The following is a 16748-nucleotide window of genomic DNA, read 5'->3' as shown; positions in this document are numbered from 1 at the left end:
TCTGGGTGAAAATATAAACAAAGGGTGAACCTACCATTAAACGCCAACTCTCTCTAACATGTGCTGCCCAAGGTACAGAGAAAAAATCCTACAAGACAGTATTTTCAGGGCTTAACAATGTCCGTTGGCTTGGGGTTGGTGTGAGAGCTTGTTGTAAATTCTGCTGAAGACAGTACCGTTCAAAAGTTTGGGGTGGGGAATTTATTTATGTTTTTGAAAGAAGCGTCTTATACTCACCAAGACTGCATTTATTTTATCAAAAATACAGTAAAAACAGCAATATTGTGAAATCTGATTATAATTTAAAATAACGGTTTTCAGTTTTAATATTTTTACTGCGGTCTTCAGTACATTTCCATGCAAGGATTGCTTCAAAACAGTTACGCCATTTTAGGAAATGCTATTTATCGACAACTTATCAAGTATTGACACAATCTTTTTCCGTTTAACCTTAGCACATACATTCTATAGCGAGAAAAAAGAGGTTTAACACAAATAAATATGGTGTCTGATATTTCCTAATTTAATAATATTATATGTGAAAAAAACTAGAAACTAGCAAATTTCAATTGTCTTGTTACTCTCTGTATTTGACAAATATATGAGATGTGAAAGATACAATATAATTTGCGATATGCATGAAATTATGTATGGAAACGGCATATAAACATTGATCAGCAAACATAGCTCAACCGAACGTGCTTGACGTGTGAGAACAAACCTCGATATAACACACGAGTATGAACCAAACATACTTGAGCTTCCGTTTACCACAAAAGATGTGCGAGTTGATGAATGTTTATATGTGAATAAAAGCCTAAATTCAATCTGTTCATCATGCAAAGCAATCGTGTCTGTTCAGAACATTTTGGACTAAACCGCTCAATTCATATGGATTAGTTTTGCGATCTCTTTATGAACTTTTTGAAGCATCAAAGTGGTAGTTGCATAGCAGTCAACAGAGGAACAAAAAGCTCTCAGAATTCATCAAAAGATTTTAATTTGTGTTCTGAAGATGAACAAAAGTCTTCCAGGTTTGGAATGACATGAGGATGAGTAATTAAAGAAAGAATTGTAATTTTTGGGTGAACTATCCCTTTAAGAATAAATATAACAATATCATAATAAAATAATAAGAAGAAAACAATAATAATATTTTTATTTTACGAAAAACTGAAGGGTTACCTGTTAACATGCAGGCAGCCTATATTACTATAAATCATTACAAACAAATGTCTAAGGATTTACAGGTGAAACTCGAAAAATTAGAATATCATGATTATGGCTTACAGCTTATGAAAACCCTAAATTCAAAATCTCAGAAATTTAGAACATTTTCATAAGCTATAAGCCATAATCATCAAAATTATTACAAATGAAGGCTTGAAATATCTCACTTTGCATGAAATGAGTCTATATAATATATTAGTTTCACCTTTTAAGTTGAATTACTGAAATGAACTTTTGCACGATATTAAAATTTTTCAAGTTTCTATAAAATAAAATATTATATTATTATGATAGAAATCTGTGACAATCATTTCTTAATCAAGATTTCGGTTTAATTTTGATTAATCACGCAGCCCTACAAAACAGGTAGTTTAAGAATCAATGTATTTAGCTAGGCGCTCTAGGGTTAAAATGATTCAGATGCTCAAGTCTTGCTAAACAAGCTGGTTCAATATTTAAAAGCGATGGTTAATGGGCCAGCAGGTTTATAAGGGATGTTACTGAAAGGCACATGTCAAACATAGTGCAAAAGCCTGGGCTCTCCTCCCCCGGCCCGTGCTAATGCATCTGAGAAAATTGTATGGCTTTGCTAATACATCCTCTCCTCTCCACCTCTCTCGTTCCTCACACTAATGCACTTACAAATGGACAAACCAGACTGGAAACAGACTCAGAGAAAACAGTGGCTGTCTATGTGCATGTGGGGATGTGTGTATATGCGCTTGACTGTACTCTGAAAATGGGCATTATCAAATGATAGTACAATAGTCCATGAGGCTCTACATAAACAGCTCAAGGGAGCTGCAGGAGCGAAGCAATAAAGCACCGGTATGCAGAGACTGTTTTTGTGTGCGATGTTCACTCTATGTGGCGGCGTCATTACAGCAGCCAATCTTTTACCTAATCAGCAGTGTGACTCTTCAGTCAACAGGGACGGAGCAATATGGCTCCATTCTCCTAAGATGCCATCTTATTTTCCACCCTCTCTCTGACAGCAGTCATGCAGCCAAGTGGCTCACTCTCAAAACAGTTTGTTAATGCTCCCCACACCCCTTCCTGCTCTCGGTATACGTCATGGAAGCCTATAGTAAGCCTTTGGTACTTTCATTTCCCAACATCTGCTTTGGCTTTGCTTTAAAATCATGAACGTCTCTCCCCCCTCCCCAATTCCACAGAATGACTCCCATAGTAGAGTTCTGTCTGATCTGGGAGGACATCTTGGAGCAATCTGGCGAAGGGTCCCATAATTCTTCAGCATGTTACGTTAAGCTGCTCGCTGGCAGGAAGTTCCATCAGCAGGCCTGATGGTGTCTGGTCACAGTTACATGGCGAAATAGTACAGCAACACACTCTGCATTACAAAGGCAAATGTCAAAGCTTGACTGCTTTTGACTCTTGACCTTTTTTATGCCATTATAAACCGCTGAATATAAGCTTTTCATAACTGTGTGAATACTAAAGGAACTGGCCTGTTATCCATCAATACATTTAATGGATAATGAACAGAGAAGTAAAACTTTGGTCGTTATTTTGCGATAATGATGGCTGAATTTACATTATCTCAATTATTGCATGGCTACTTACCAAATAAATAAATGTGTGTATATATAAATACAATTAAATATATATAAATATATCAAATAAAATATGTATATTTAATAATCCCACATCCCTAAAACCCCATAAAACAAAGCAAAAACGGCAATCACAACATATATATTTTTATTATTATTATTATTATTTTAACCATAATCCTAACATTAATAATAATATTAATAATGATAATAATAATAATAATAATAATATGTTTTATTTTCTATGGCTTAAATAATATTGTGAATAAAAAGGTTAAATTAAATTAAATTAAATTAAATTTTGCTGCAGTGTTTTTTTTTTTTCTCTAGGTATTAATATATGTTTTTTTCTTAACGGATGTTTAAAAGTGGGATAATTAAATATTTATATTATTTTAGATTGTTAAATTGTCTTTCATCCTGCTGTCTTTGCATTTCCTAGCAGTTCTTTGAGTTTTCATTTTATGGCTTTAACTGGGCTCTCGTAAGTGTTCCATAGAGCCGTGTACATAAAAAATAGATAACATCTGTGCAATGATCACACACCTATTACATTTGCCGGAATTATTAGCCTACAAAAAGTATCTGCAGCTACACAGTTTGCAGCACAACCGCAGAATGTCTTACTGCTTGTTTTTCTATCCTCTTAGACTCAACAAGAAAAATGATGTACAATACATTTGCATGACTCTCTCGAAAACTGTCAAGAAACAAGGAAATCAGCCCTGCTCAAGACACAGAGCCTCTCGGTGTCAGAGAGGAAGAAAGGAGGCCTGTCTCATTTCTGCCAGGCTGCCCTGAGTGTCAGCCTAATATCTTAAAACAACAGATGCAGAAAGCACTGCTGCAGCCAATTACCCGCTTTTGGCATTTGTGCTACACACACACCAGAAAACATCTTTTAAGAAGAATGAAAGAGCTGGATTGTTATGCATGCTGTCAGAGTGTGTGTTGTCAGACTGTTAAATTTAATGAGTACACAGAATTTGAATGGCCCATCAAGAGCTCTTCGGAAGAAGCATGACAGCATTGTCCAGGGTATCAGATCTTTCAAGGAGGAATCATGGATTTCCAACAAACAAGGGTGATTTGCAGTTGCGCTGTCTTTGCAAATCAAAGCAGACCTTACAGTTGAACAACAGCGGCATAAAGAATGACCTACTTGGCTATACAGATGGCAGCCAGCAGTTACACACTATAAAGAAAAGAAGAGGTGCGATTTATGACCAGCAAGGTAAGAGTTACATTAACCAGAGGACGCCTCTTTAGACAAATGATGAGATAATCTTGGAACTAACTTTCCCCTCAATGCTTTAAAAGAATGTTCTGGGTTCACTTAAGGTCAGTAGAAAGTAAGGGTGCTCCGATCACCGATTACTGATCACTGGAAGCAGTATTGGCCGATACCGATCACCGAAAGAAATAAAAGGCCAACTATTCTTAACAACAATGCATTTAAAGCATAAAAAAAAATTAAAAGATATAGAGCTTCACAAATATAGTCTTCCTGTGATATAAATAATAATAATAAAAATTAAAAAGACAGAACAGTCTTCAAATGTAAAGTAATCAAATGTAAAACAACACTGCATAGTCTTCACTGTATAAAGATTAATCCTATTAAATCTACTAAAGAGCAGTGAGTGATTTTTTTCTTTGTCTTTTTTTTAATTAACATTAATGACACAGAAATATTAGGCTGATGTCACTTTAAGACCGAATGCACAGATCCAATATACTGTTCCACATGCAACTTATTTCCCAACTGTTTTTTATGTTCACTTAATACACAACCGACGGTGTTTAAGCGAATACTCACCAAGCCAGGCATTTTGACATATTTCTGTGTATTTAACCATTTAGGCGTGTGCAACCGGTCCTACCTGGTTCTCGATTCGAACCGGGGTCTCCAGTGTGGGAGGTGGGCGAGGTAACAAGGATGTTAAATACTGTTACTCATTTGCTAGCGCATCTCTTGAGGCCAGGGGAGTGAGGTTTACACACACAGCTCTTACTGGCATACGTCCGTTACATGTGAACCCGAAGCTCAAAGTTCACTTTGGAACAGTATCTCTTTCGTGGCTTAACAGAGTTTTAGTAACTCTTTTTATTAATCGAGCACATCCTGCAGTTTAGCAACAGTAGGCTGTATTTTACGACAATAACTGATTTGGCTTATTTGGATGTTAAGTCTGGCCTTTTAGGAAGGAACGAAGGAAAGAAATGCACTAAAAATCGCACAGCCACAGTTTCTGGCTGTCATTGCTGTAGGGTTGCTGTTGACACATTTATAATAGCACCTTATTAAAGAGTTTACAACGCTGTGTCATCATGGCAACAAAGTTGTAAAACTGGATATAATTACACACAAAAAAATAGAAAGTAATTTTACACTAAAATTGTATTATGGTTCACTCAAAAAAATGAACTAGGAAGGTTGTACACTTTACATAATATATTTATATTTAGTTTACTTATAATAATTGTGTTTGTTGACTTGAAATGTTTTTTTCTATTAAGGTCCACGTAATTATGTCTCAACTTAACAGTACAAAATCCTAACGTGTTGTCTAAACACAAACCATTTATGTTAAGTAAAAAAATTCTTACATCCAGAGGGTGGCAGTATAGTGCGACGCCAACTGCCATTTTGCCCTAACTTAATTTGATTGTGTTCAATCTGCTTAATATGTAAAATTTAAGTTTACTTAATCCGTTTGTGTTGGATTACATGAATGATTTGTGTTGCATTAACTGAAACTGGGCAGTGCTTGTTAGTTCCCAGCATGCTTTGCATATGGTTGAATTAAGAGAGAATAAATGTTAAAATTAAGTGTTATTTTATGTTTTTTTGAGAAAATGAGAAAAGGGGAAGACTTGATAGTGTGTAATTGTGTTTAATGTTCAATTACGTTGGAATTATTAGAACCATTTAAAATACAGTGGGTTACCATTGTGGAGAAGTGTGGAGCATTTTGTTTGGCTGTGGACTGATTTGGTTACTTTTAACTGCTTTGGTTGAAGGAGCATGTAAATCCTAGCATTTAAGATGCTAATATGTGCTACTGCTAGTAAATGGCTAGCTATAGTCTATTCATTTAATTATGTGTCACTAAAATAAATAAAATATGAATGGGTGAATGAAAATAACAAACACATAAGTTGAATGCAAATTAAGTAAATTAGTTGGGCTGACACTATTAAATTAAGCTGTGTCCAACCATAGTAAATAAGTTGGATCAACCTTAATAAATTAAGTTGACCCAACATAAATACATTCAATTGGAATAACAGAATTGCATAATGCTGAAATAAAGCAAGTTAATCATGTGGAAATCATTTCCATGATTTTTTTATGTTCATTCAAAGAACATAGTGAGTGAGTGTTTATGTCCTGTGGCTATACTACTGAAAAAGAGTATTTTACAATTCCACAGGCCCATTCGCTTCCATTGTAAGTGCCTTAGATTTTTTTTGCAGTAATCAACATTATAACAAATACTCTTGATCAAGCTTAATTAGACTATTCCATTAACTGATGATCCTTTTGCCCCTTCTGAATAAACAAAGACTATAGTTTAAGTCACTGCAGCAAAATCTACCTTTTCGTTTGCCTCCATTTCTCCAAGCACCAAATGTCACTGCACTGTAATACATATCCAAGTCTGTGCCGAGCCACACGCCAGGTCATTCAACTATCTGACACGAATCAAGGCTCGGATCAAAAGGAACAGTGTGTCAGTGTGATGGAGCATTATGTAAATGCTGCCTCTCCCTGCCTAAATATTGACAAATCAGCTCGGAGAAGCGAGGCAGTGAGAGCACACCAGCATCCACATGGGATCTCCCCTCCAGTCTCTGACTGACACTTCATAGGAAATGTCTTCCATTTACAACCCATTATTTACTGCTCTCCCCATGATTGCTTCACACTGGCCCTGGCAGCAGCTTCCCCAAATTGCCCTCTTGGGTGGATTCTGAGCACACTCTTGCTCAAAAGATGGATTCACGCCATGCCAAAAACGCTAACCAGATTACTTCTGTTGTCACCGATCCCCAGATTGCTGGCTCTATCCTAAAAGAGTACGAGATTCTAGGACTGCGCAAGACAGCTTGACTGATAATACAGTGAGGTGTCTCCAACTGTGACGTTCAGCTTTAAACTACTAATAAACGAGAATCACTTCTCCTTCACACCAAGAACGCTAACTATAACAATAACTATATTTACAGTCTAAACAAATGGACGATAAAGTTCTGTTTATTATTATGTTGTCTACCACTGTTAATGCTCAAGCTCTTTGAAAACAAATGGATTCTGATTGACCGTCTATGTTTTTATTTGTTCATCAGCTGGAACAAATCGTTCTAGCTGATGAACAAATAAAAACACAGACGGCGATTAAAGGGGCAGGGACTCATTTTGCTAAATATATGCACTGTATTACATGTTCATTGTATTTTTTACTTAACCTGTTAAGTGATGTCTTCATTGGTTTATTGTTGTTTAAATGTTTATATTTCACCAACAAACTGGAACAGAAACAAAAAGTTGATATAAAACTCAGTTTTAGCTATTTATCAAATAAGTTTATTAATAATGTAATTGTTTAGTTTCTGCAGAATTTCCATTTCAGTGCATTGACTTCATAGTTATAGTTATCGTATTTTGGTATGAACATGCCTTTAGCATTGTGATTGTTGAGCTATTCATCCAAGACAACCCTCTCTGCTGTTAAAATCCAAGAACTACTCAACATCACCATAAATCTTCTTTACTATTATGGTGAAATATGAAAATGACAGGTGCTGTGTTCGGGGAAACAACATTCAAAAGTCAGGATGTGACTGAATTGAGTGCTGCTTTTGCAATGAGAAGGATTTGCTGGGCTTTAACCTGTTTTCAAAAGCTGAGCAAGCCCTATATGTACAGCAAATACAATAGGCCGTCGCCTTTAGGGGTGAAAAATGAGCACAGCTGTGAGTCAGTGTGACACTGATTTTGTTCAACAGTTTACATAGCTGCTCTGTGATACCCTTGAGAGTACTCTCATGCCCTTTGGCCAGCAGAGAATGATTACTAATAGCTTTCTCCTACACAGTTAAGACTCCCACACACTCTTTTTGTAGCATGACGCTGAAATAACAAGATCATCAGAGAATAGCAAATTGAGAGTTATTCAATCTGCTTGCAAGTCTCCGACAACTGCACGAATACATCAGCAACAAACCAGAACCTGTGGTCATGTCAGTGTTATACATTCTTCATTAAAAGGCATAATTGTAGGTCTGAGTGTTTTGTTAAATGTGTGGCATCAGCTTTGATGCCCGCGTACGACCAAATGCTCATGTGATAATCCCAGCTCGTTTGATTCTCTTTTACTTTCTCTCAGCCTGCTAGATAAGCACATAACCCAAGGCAGATGGTGCTGAGAATCACTGTTAAGGAGACACCATAAAGCTAAGCCATTGTGCTTAAGATAAGTCTATTTGTGAGGAGAATGTGCCTTAATGTCAGAATTCTGCTAAATAATTAAATTGCCAACTATAGCTCAATTGCATCTAGTGCAAGGTCACAAAGTATCATTACCAACAATAGTTCAGATAACAAGCAGGGCTCAACAATAAAGATTTCTCCTGATGGCCAAGTCGTTCAGATTTTCACTGGCCCCACTGAAAAAAGGGAATGATCAATTTGTATTATTAGCCATGTATTTGTATATCTGCTATAACTACTATATTAACTGTATATACGTATATTATTATTTTTATAATTACAATATATTATCATTACGATTACTATAAGTAATATATTTTAAGTTTACTTTTTTTTTTTTTACACATTTTTGCTCGTATTCCGCTAGAATGTAAATCCATTTCATTCATAAAAACCCTTTTGCAGGACAACAACAATATACAATGAAAAATTTGCAACACATTCTTACTGATGTCTTTAAGATTCTCACAACAATTTTGGCAAACCTTTTAACCAGCTAGAATCTCAGTGACAAATCAACAGAACTTTCAACAATGCAGAACATACCACAGAAAACCAAACATTTGAGTTTGCACAGCATAAAAATGGATGTAAATCCAATTGCAATAGCATTGGCCCAAAAGGGCAAGTGACTGTTCTGTAAACTGGCCCAAAACCCTCACACACTGGCCTCAGTCCAGGCATCCTTATTTAGCCCTGACAAGCAGAAAAATGGCATCTATACTAACAAGTGAAAGAGCATAAAATAACAGTTTTACACATTAATTCATTTTAGCAAAACAGAACAGATCGGCTGAGTACTTTATGAAGAATTATCTAACGCATTGGAGAAAAATGACCACAACAAAATACACTTCTGCCTCCTCCAATCACAAGCTGTTGAGAGTGCCATTTGGTCTTAGTGCAACACAGTGGCAGGTGGCCGTACAATTCAGCCTGTGTTTACTGCATGCTGAATGGACAAGAAAACAATGTGGTGATTATGATATTATTCAGTATATTTCCAATTAAGTGTGACTAGCCAGCTCTATTTCAACATCCTAGAATGTCAAATCTTTATAACAATGGCAATACTACACTTCACCTAAATCTAATTAGACAGTGGAAACCATCCTAATGAAAACCAGTTGCATCTATAAAAAAAACAAAAAACATTTGTCATGTTTCAATGCCAAGCAAACATGAGGGTGTTTAGGTGCGGCTCACAACCTGGGCCTCACATTTGATTCATTGGCTGGTTTATTGATTCCCCATGTGTAAGCTGGATAATTTAATGTTTAAACACCAGCCAGCATAATCAGGCCACACAACTTTCAAAGTGGTATCATACACCCACATAAACATTATTCTTTCTTGAAGTGCAAATGCTTGTTTTTATACATTTATTGTAATGCATATGGGGTATATATTATAATGTAAATTTTGTTCATGTCAACTTCTCTCATTTGTTCTGTATTCATTTAATTATACGTGGTAGAATTTGATTGCTGTAGAGTTTTACCTGTCTGGCTGCTAATGAAGTGTTTATCTGTGTATCTATCAAATCATTTACAGTGTTTTTGCAATCATGCAAAGTAAGACACAATTCAAAACATACATTCACAAAATAGAATAGGTGGTTTACACTGATTGAATCGTCACAGTCAATCTTTTTCATGTGTTTTTTATCAATTCATGTCTTTTCAAACAAAGAAAGAACAAACTGTGAAAACTGTTTAGATAGCAAGTTCTAGCAATAAAAACTACAGATACAAATGCCCAGCTGAACCTTGATGACAACAACCATAAAAACAGTGGACTGAAGCCAGACACAGAGCAAACATGGTGTAGATACTGTCACCTGACCCCTCAGGACACATTTGACAATAAAACTATGTGGTCTGGTAACCAGGTTTTTTGAGTTAGACATCAGAAGACAGGCGAGACTAATTCGTCTGGGTAACCTCGCAATCTTGCAATGACACTATCTCAGCAGATCAAAATTAGGGTAAGTGCAATTAAAGCCTGCACCGTGAACGAGATGCATGCGTGCCTGTGCGCGCACACAAGTTGCCAACAAAGCGTTCGTGACTCGGGTGCGAGACATAAAACAACAAGCCAAACTATCAAGTTCAATCCTGTCAAAACTCTCCAATAACCCATCTGACCGGGTCCACTGTCCTTCCGATGACTTAATGTCACGGCGTTACGATTATATCAGCGCATTAACAAAAACAAAATATGTATCTTTGTCAAACACTATAATCGTTGGAACATACACAGTTACACACACTGATGATGAGGAGGATGATGTTGATAATTATGCTAGCCTGCTAGCTAATGTATCCTGTATTAATAAAGCATAACACCCCCTCAATGGCAGCTTACAGTGGCTGTGATTAACACAAGGAGCTAATTGCAAGAGCCATAAGCTAATCAGATCATCTTCCGTATGCTCGAGAAGACGAAGGCGGAACTTACCTGAAATCCTTCTCTACAACATCAGATTTTGCGTTTTGAGATGTTGTTGTAACTGAGCAGCGGCGGTTAGCGGATGAGAGTCAAGTGCCGCTTCAAGTGTTTTGGAGTCGTTTTACACCCCTAGCACACCGATATTAATGATATGGCTGTCACTTATCAATATTTATGGTGGTGAGGAGTGTTGGTAACGGGTCAGTGTTGGGACACAGTGTTGTCTTTCTCTCTCTCTCTTTCTCTCTCTCTCTCTCTGTTTTCTATAAGAAAGAACCCCCCCTCGTTTGAAAGCGGCTCTTCCTGCGAGAAGAATAATGTGCGCTTGAAAACGCTCTGCCCACTTTCCAGTGTCGCGCGCTGCGATTGGTTGAACCCCCACAGAGCGTAAGACGCGGACCAATCAGGCTGGTCATTTTGTGATTTAAAAACGCGCGTGTGTATGTGTGTGTGTGTGTGTGCGAGTAGTTCTGTGTATGACTGCCTAAACATTGCTAGTATGGTGGGCAATTTGAATCACACCAGCAAATCGGGTTTTTTTTTTGAATCCGTGTAACAGATTCCTTCAGTGAATCTATCGGGAGGTTGCAGCAGGGGCCGTTCACACACAAATGCGTTTTGTGTTTAATTGCACTTTTTAAACTTTTTTTTCTTCTATTTAATTTCCCCTTCTTTTTTATCATATTTAAACATGTGCTAGACTAGACAGATGTATTTGAACATCTCGTATTGCTGCTTTTCGGCGTTTCACGCATGAGCATTTGGCGCTTTCGAGCTTTATAAGATAGTTAATTTATGAGTGAGTCGGCGTCAGATTTGCGTTTACAAATGCAGCAGTAATTATGTCCTAAATAAAATAAAAAAGCATGCCCTAACGCTATTTTATAGTCATTTTACACATTACTAATATCAAGTTCCGGCTCCTTTCCCTCTCTCATTGTTAAGAACAACATTCGTATGAAGATATTCTTCCAAAATGAACAATGCCGCTTTTGCGTTCAGTCGGTCTAGACTGGTTCCTTCAACACGTCTGTTCGTTTCGTTCACAACGATGACACGTTCTGCTGGGGACACGCTTATTAACGACCAGCTGAAACATTTCAAGACTGCCGCAGATTTTAAACAACGACTGGACGCGACTCGGCGCGTTTGGGCATGATCAGTCGTAAGTATCAAATTACATTTCAGAATCGGCCTACAGTCGTTAAGTGAACACCCGTCTCGCTTTAGATTAAAAATAACAATAATACTTGTTTACTTAAGTGGTCACTATTCGTTCAGTTGGACCAACCAAATCAAATGCTGTTTTATATTGCTAATTTTTGACTACACAAGTCGAACCAGAACGATTTTGGTTGCCTTGTACCATGCCCTATGAAGAATTCAAGAATTTCTAATCATTCTAAATCATTAATATTGATTACGAATGTAGACACACTTTATATTACTATAACTGTCTAAGATCGGCAATAATGTGGGTAGAATATTTTTTATAAATATTTATATTTTAGAAGTATAAAAAAAAAATCAACACATAGTTTTGAACTTTTTTTTTAAACTACATGTGTGTGGTAAAATTAACTTTTATATATATTTTTTGTATTTATTTTATGTATTTTATTTATTTATTTTATTAAATGTGCCATGCTTGGGTGGATTTCTGTCACCTGGTAGAAAACAAACACGAAATTACTACTATAACCAGTAGATGGCACCAGAGGAGCACATTTATCTAATTTGCCATTTCCACTGCCCTTAATAGTTCTTTTTGCATGTTTTGCTTTTGGATTTATTATAAAATTAATATTATAACAAATTTTACTGCACTAAAGTATGAAGTCGGCTATAGCAAGAGTAAAGTCTCATGCCATTTAGAAGAAAGAAATTTCATATAAATAAACCCAGATTTTACAGTGGATGGGAAACCACCTTTAATTGTTCCCCCATCATATTATACACAGATGCAGATATCATAACAATCTAGCAATAAATGCACACACATTGTCCTCTGCTGCTGACGCTGCACTTTGCGGACTGAAGAACACAAAATGTGACCCTGGACCACAAAACCAGTCACATGGGTCAATTATTTGAGGTTGATGTATGGTTTGTTAGGATAGGACAATAATTATTTGGCCGAGATACAACTATTTGAAAATCTGAGGGTGCAAAAAAATCGAAACATTGAGAAAATCGCCTTTCAAGTTGTCCATTTATGTTCGTGATTGTGCTGCATCCACTCACAAAAATAAATGTTTTATATATTTATGGTTGGAAATTTACAAAATATCTTAATGGAACATGATCTTTAATTAATAGCCTAATGATTTTTGGCATAAAAGAAAAATTGATAATTTTGACCCATATAGGCTAATGTATTTTTGGCTATTGCCACAAATATACCCGTGCGACTTGTCTGGTTTTGTGATCCAGGGTCACAAATAAGGGGATGAGCCGAGGCCTGTCGTCGGTTTCACTTGAGTTTTAAAGGGAAGCAATCACGAATTACTATACATTTTACGGAGTTAAACGCAAATTTTTAGGGGGGCTGGGTGGAAATTTAGGGAGGGCATAGTGATGCCCTTGAACCTAAATATAATCTATAATCTAGTTAAAGTAGCCCATTCATAATATTTAAAAAAAAAAAAAACGATTATTAGTTTGCCCCTATGCTCAGATTCTTCACAAATTAAATGCACGTTTTCAGATACATAAAATGTTGTCTTTTTTAAAGCATAAATCTGTTTATTTGTCTATGAGCATCATGACCTATACCTATTTCCAGGATTCCCAAGCTAAACACCTGGCTGAGGAGGGACCACATTATTTTTGCAATGCTCTTTTTAGAACGTTGTTCTCCAGTGTGCTTTATAAGCACATACAGTGTGTGGCACCCTGCTGTGGAAATGATTGGTTTATAGTGTAGTCTTCCACACTTCATGTTTCTCCCTCTCTGAAATGATGCTTCAGTCGGTCCCAGAGGATTCATTCAGCAGTGGGTCATTGAACATGACCGCTGAGCCCTGAATGCTCTACTTAACCTTCTGCTGTTCTGTCATGAATGTAATCACACAAAAACAACATCATATCATTTTACATTCAAATATATATATATTTTTCAGTAGCCATGTATATTTTTAGTATGGAGCCTCTTGCAGTGCATTTAACAACATTGGTAATCTATTAATGATGCTCTGGAATAACTGGCACAATCCTGTTTTGCATTTTAATAGGGAAATGAACCGGATCCAGATCTTATCTCATTCTCTATTAGGCAGTCATTCAAACTGAACCAGATTGCAACGAGAAAAATAGTGACGCACGATAATGGTGTGGATTTTGATTCATCCCAGCGATTTGAATCTTTAGATAGATCTACTGGTTACATCGTTACGTCGGTAGGTGGCGACTCCCCTGAGCGAGTCATTGAATCAGCTGAATAAAATAAAAGCAAATCGACAGAAATTGTTGTGCGTGTATGTGTATAAATATTATTATTTATTTTATATATATATATATATATATATAGTAAAAAAAAACTATATATATATATATATATATATATATATATATATATATATATATACTTGGAGAATAATTATTATTAGGCTAGCCTATTTATTTTGTCAGCCCATTAAAATATATCCTTTGAGATGGCTGAAGTTTGCAGAGCCATTTCCTTAGTATTTGATTCATAGATTAGATTTCAGGGGCTGTGGGTGTTGCCACCTGCTATATTAAGTGCAGCATTGTCTAACAAAGAAAAGGAAGCTGGGAAAATGATAAATGGACATGCCGTGGCATCGTAGTGCTGGAGAAAAAAAACAGACTGAAGTGTAACTGTTTTGTGTTACGGTGTAATGATCACAGCTGGCTGTTTTCTCCTCTCATTATGATAAAGGTATCAAGAGGCTCGCGCAGAGGTATTGTGAGGGAAACGGATGGCTTGTTATTCTATTGTGACATGACAGGCTGAATGAACAATAAAAACGGGGGAAGAGAGAGAATTTTGTCGGAGGGCCTTGATTGGAGGAGAAGGTGCACGCCGTGATTGATTTCAGCAGGAGAGGGCGAGGAAGGAAAGTGGATTCAGGAGGTGTCTGTAATCAGAGAGACAAAGCCAAACGTACAAGTGCGGTTAAGAGACAAGTTTTGTGTAAGGAAAAAAAAAAACAGCACACCTCTCCTTCTCTTTGTAATTCGAAATGCTCTTGATGCAGAATACCATACCTCGATCATTCCTGCCAGCACAAGACAGATGGCCTGAATCTCATTTCCACTGCAGTGCTAACCTTGTCTTGGCAGCTCATCTGAAACTCTGCTATTAGTAATCCCTTACATACTGTGTGTGTCAAGGTATAATGTACATTACAGGTTTTATGGCAACTTTAATCTGGCAAATTCCCTGTTTTTTAAATCAAAGAACTGAGGCACTGAATGAAGGCGCGGGTTAGTGTGTTGTGGGAGCTTTGAGGATTGAAATATAATGAGGATCTGGATTACAGGAGACAATAAAGCACAGTGTGATTTGATTGTTATCGAATTGTGGGCGGATTCATGCTCCCAGTGGAACAGTGAAAAAACATACAATGTGCACTTGCATGCATATTTTCTTCTATGCCGATGAGAAGGATTCATTTAATACATCGTAATCACCTAAAATGATAAGCTCTAATAATCACAGTGCATTCAAATCCCAAGCCATAATGTTTCATCTTTTATCATACCTGAGCATTCGGTTTTTTTGGGGTTTTTTTAAATATATTTTTCCTTTTTACAAAAATGTAGTGTAGTCAAAGCCAAGTATGAATTAATATGTATTAGTGAATGTTTGTAAACAGAAAATACTGAAATAAACTACTGGTTTAATCAGTAAAAGGTCTGGTAGTAATTGAACTTTGCTTTAAAGGACTGTTAACTCCAAAACAGAGTGAGCATTTATGTAAAAAAAAAAAAAAAAAAAAAAAAAAAAAAAAAAAAATATATATATATATATATATATATATATATATATATATGGAGAAACCAATAAATGCTGTTTCAGCAGAGTTCTTTTCCGATAGCACAAGAGAGACTCCTAAGAGACTCGTGGCAGCAAAAAAAAAAAAAAAAAAAAAAAAAACATTGGCCAAGATTGCGCATTACACTAAAACAACAGCAGAGGGCAGTGTGGAATAACACACAATCTCTACACAGCAGTTTCAGTGGTAGAACTATACAAAGAAAGGTTGCTTTCTCGAAATATTTGAATTATGCATGTATACCGAAAGAGCAAAGTCGCCTCAGGACAAAATCAATCAGTCGTGGAAACAGGAGATGGCAATTCCCAGCTCAAGTGCACAAACCCGTGTCTGTCAGCCTGTTCACTCAGCAATACTGATTACACTGCTTTATGACATACAACCACTGGGTGGCGCTAACGACAGCCGCTCTCTTGTCGCCTTTTATTTATTTTTATCTTTGAAAATGGTAACACTTTACAGTAAGGTCCACTAGTTAACATTAATGTATTAACTAACATGAACTAACACAATACATTTGTTACTGTATTAGTTAATCTTTGTTAACGTTAGTTAATAAAAATACAGCTGTTCATTGTTTGTTTATGTTAGTTCACAGTGCATTAACTAATGTTAACAAATACACCCTTTGATTTTAATAATGTATTAGTAAATGTTGAAATTAATATTAACTAAGATTAATAAATGCTGTAGAAGTATTGTTCATTCTTAGTTCATGTTAACTATGGTACTTAACTAATGAACCTTATAATTGTTATCCTGAAAATACTTGCGATACGTTGATGAAAAACACCTTTCAATTAATTTCAAAGACTTTTCTGTAAAATGTTAAGATTCTATTGTTTGTTTTGCTGAAAGCAAGAGGGGAGACTGATCTCTGCAGTCAGACATAACCTCACCCAGCCTCACCCTCTGCTAATGGATTTGAAAGGGCTTTCCAATTCACTTTCACTATATAATTAATAATTAATTTAT

The sequence above is a fragment of the Abramis brama genome (genome assembly GCF_963993115.1).
Source record: "Abramis brama genome assembly, chromosome: 22".
NCBI lineage: Eukaryota > Metazoa > Chordata > Actinopteri > Cypriniformes > Leuciscidae > Abramis > Abramis brama.
This window is presented reverse-complemented; position numbering follows the sequence as displayed.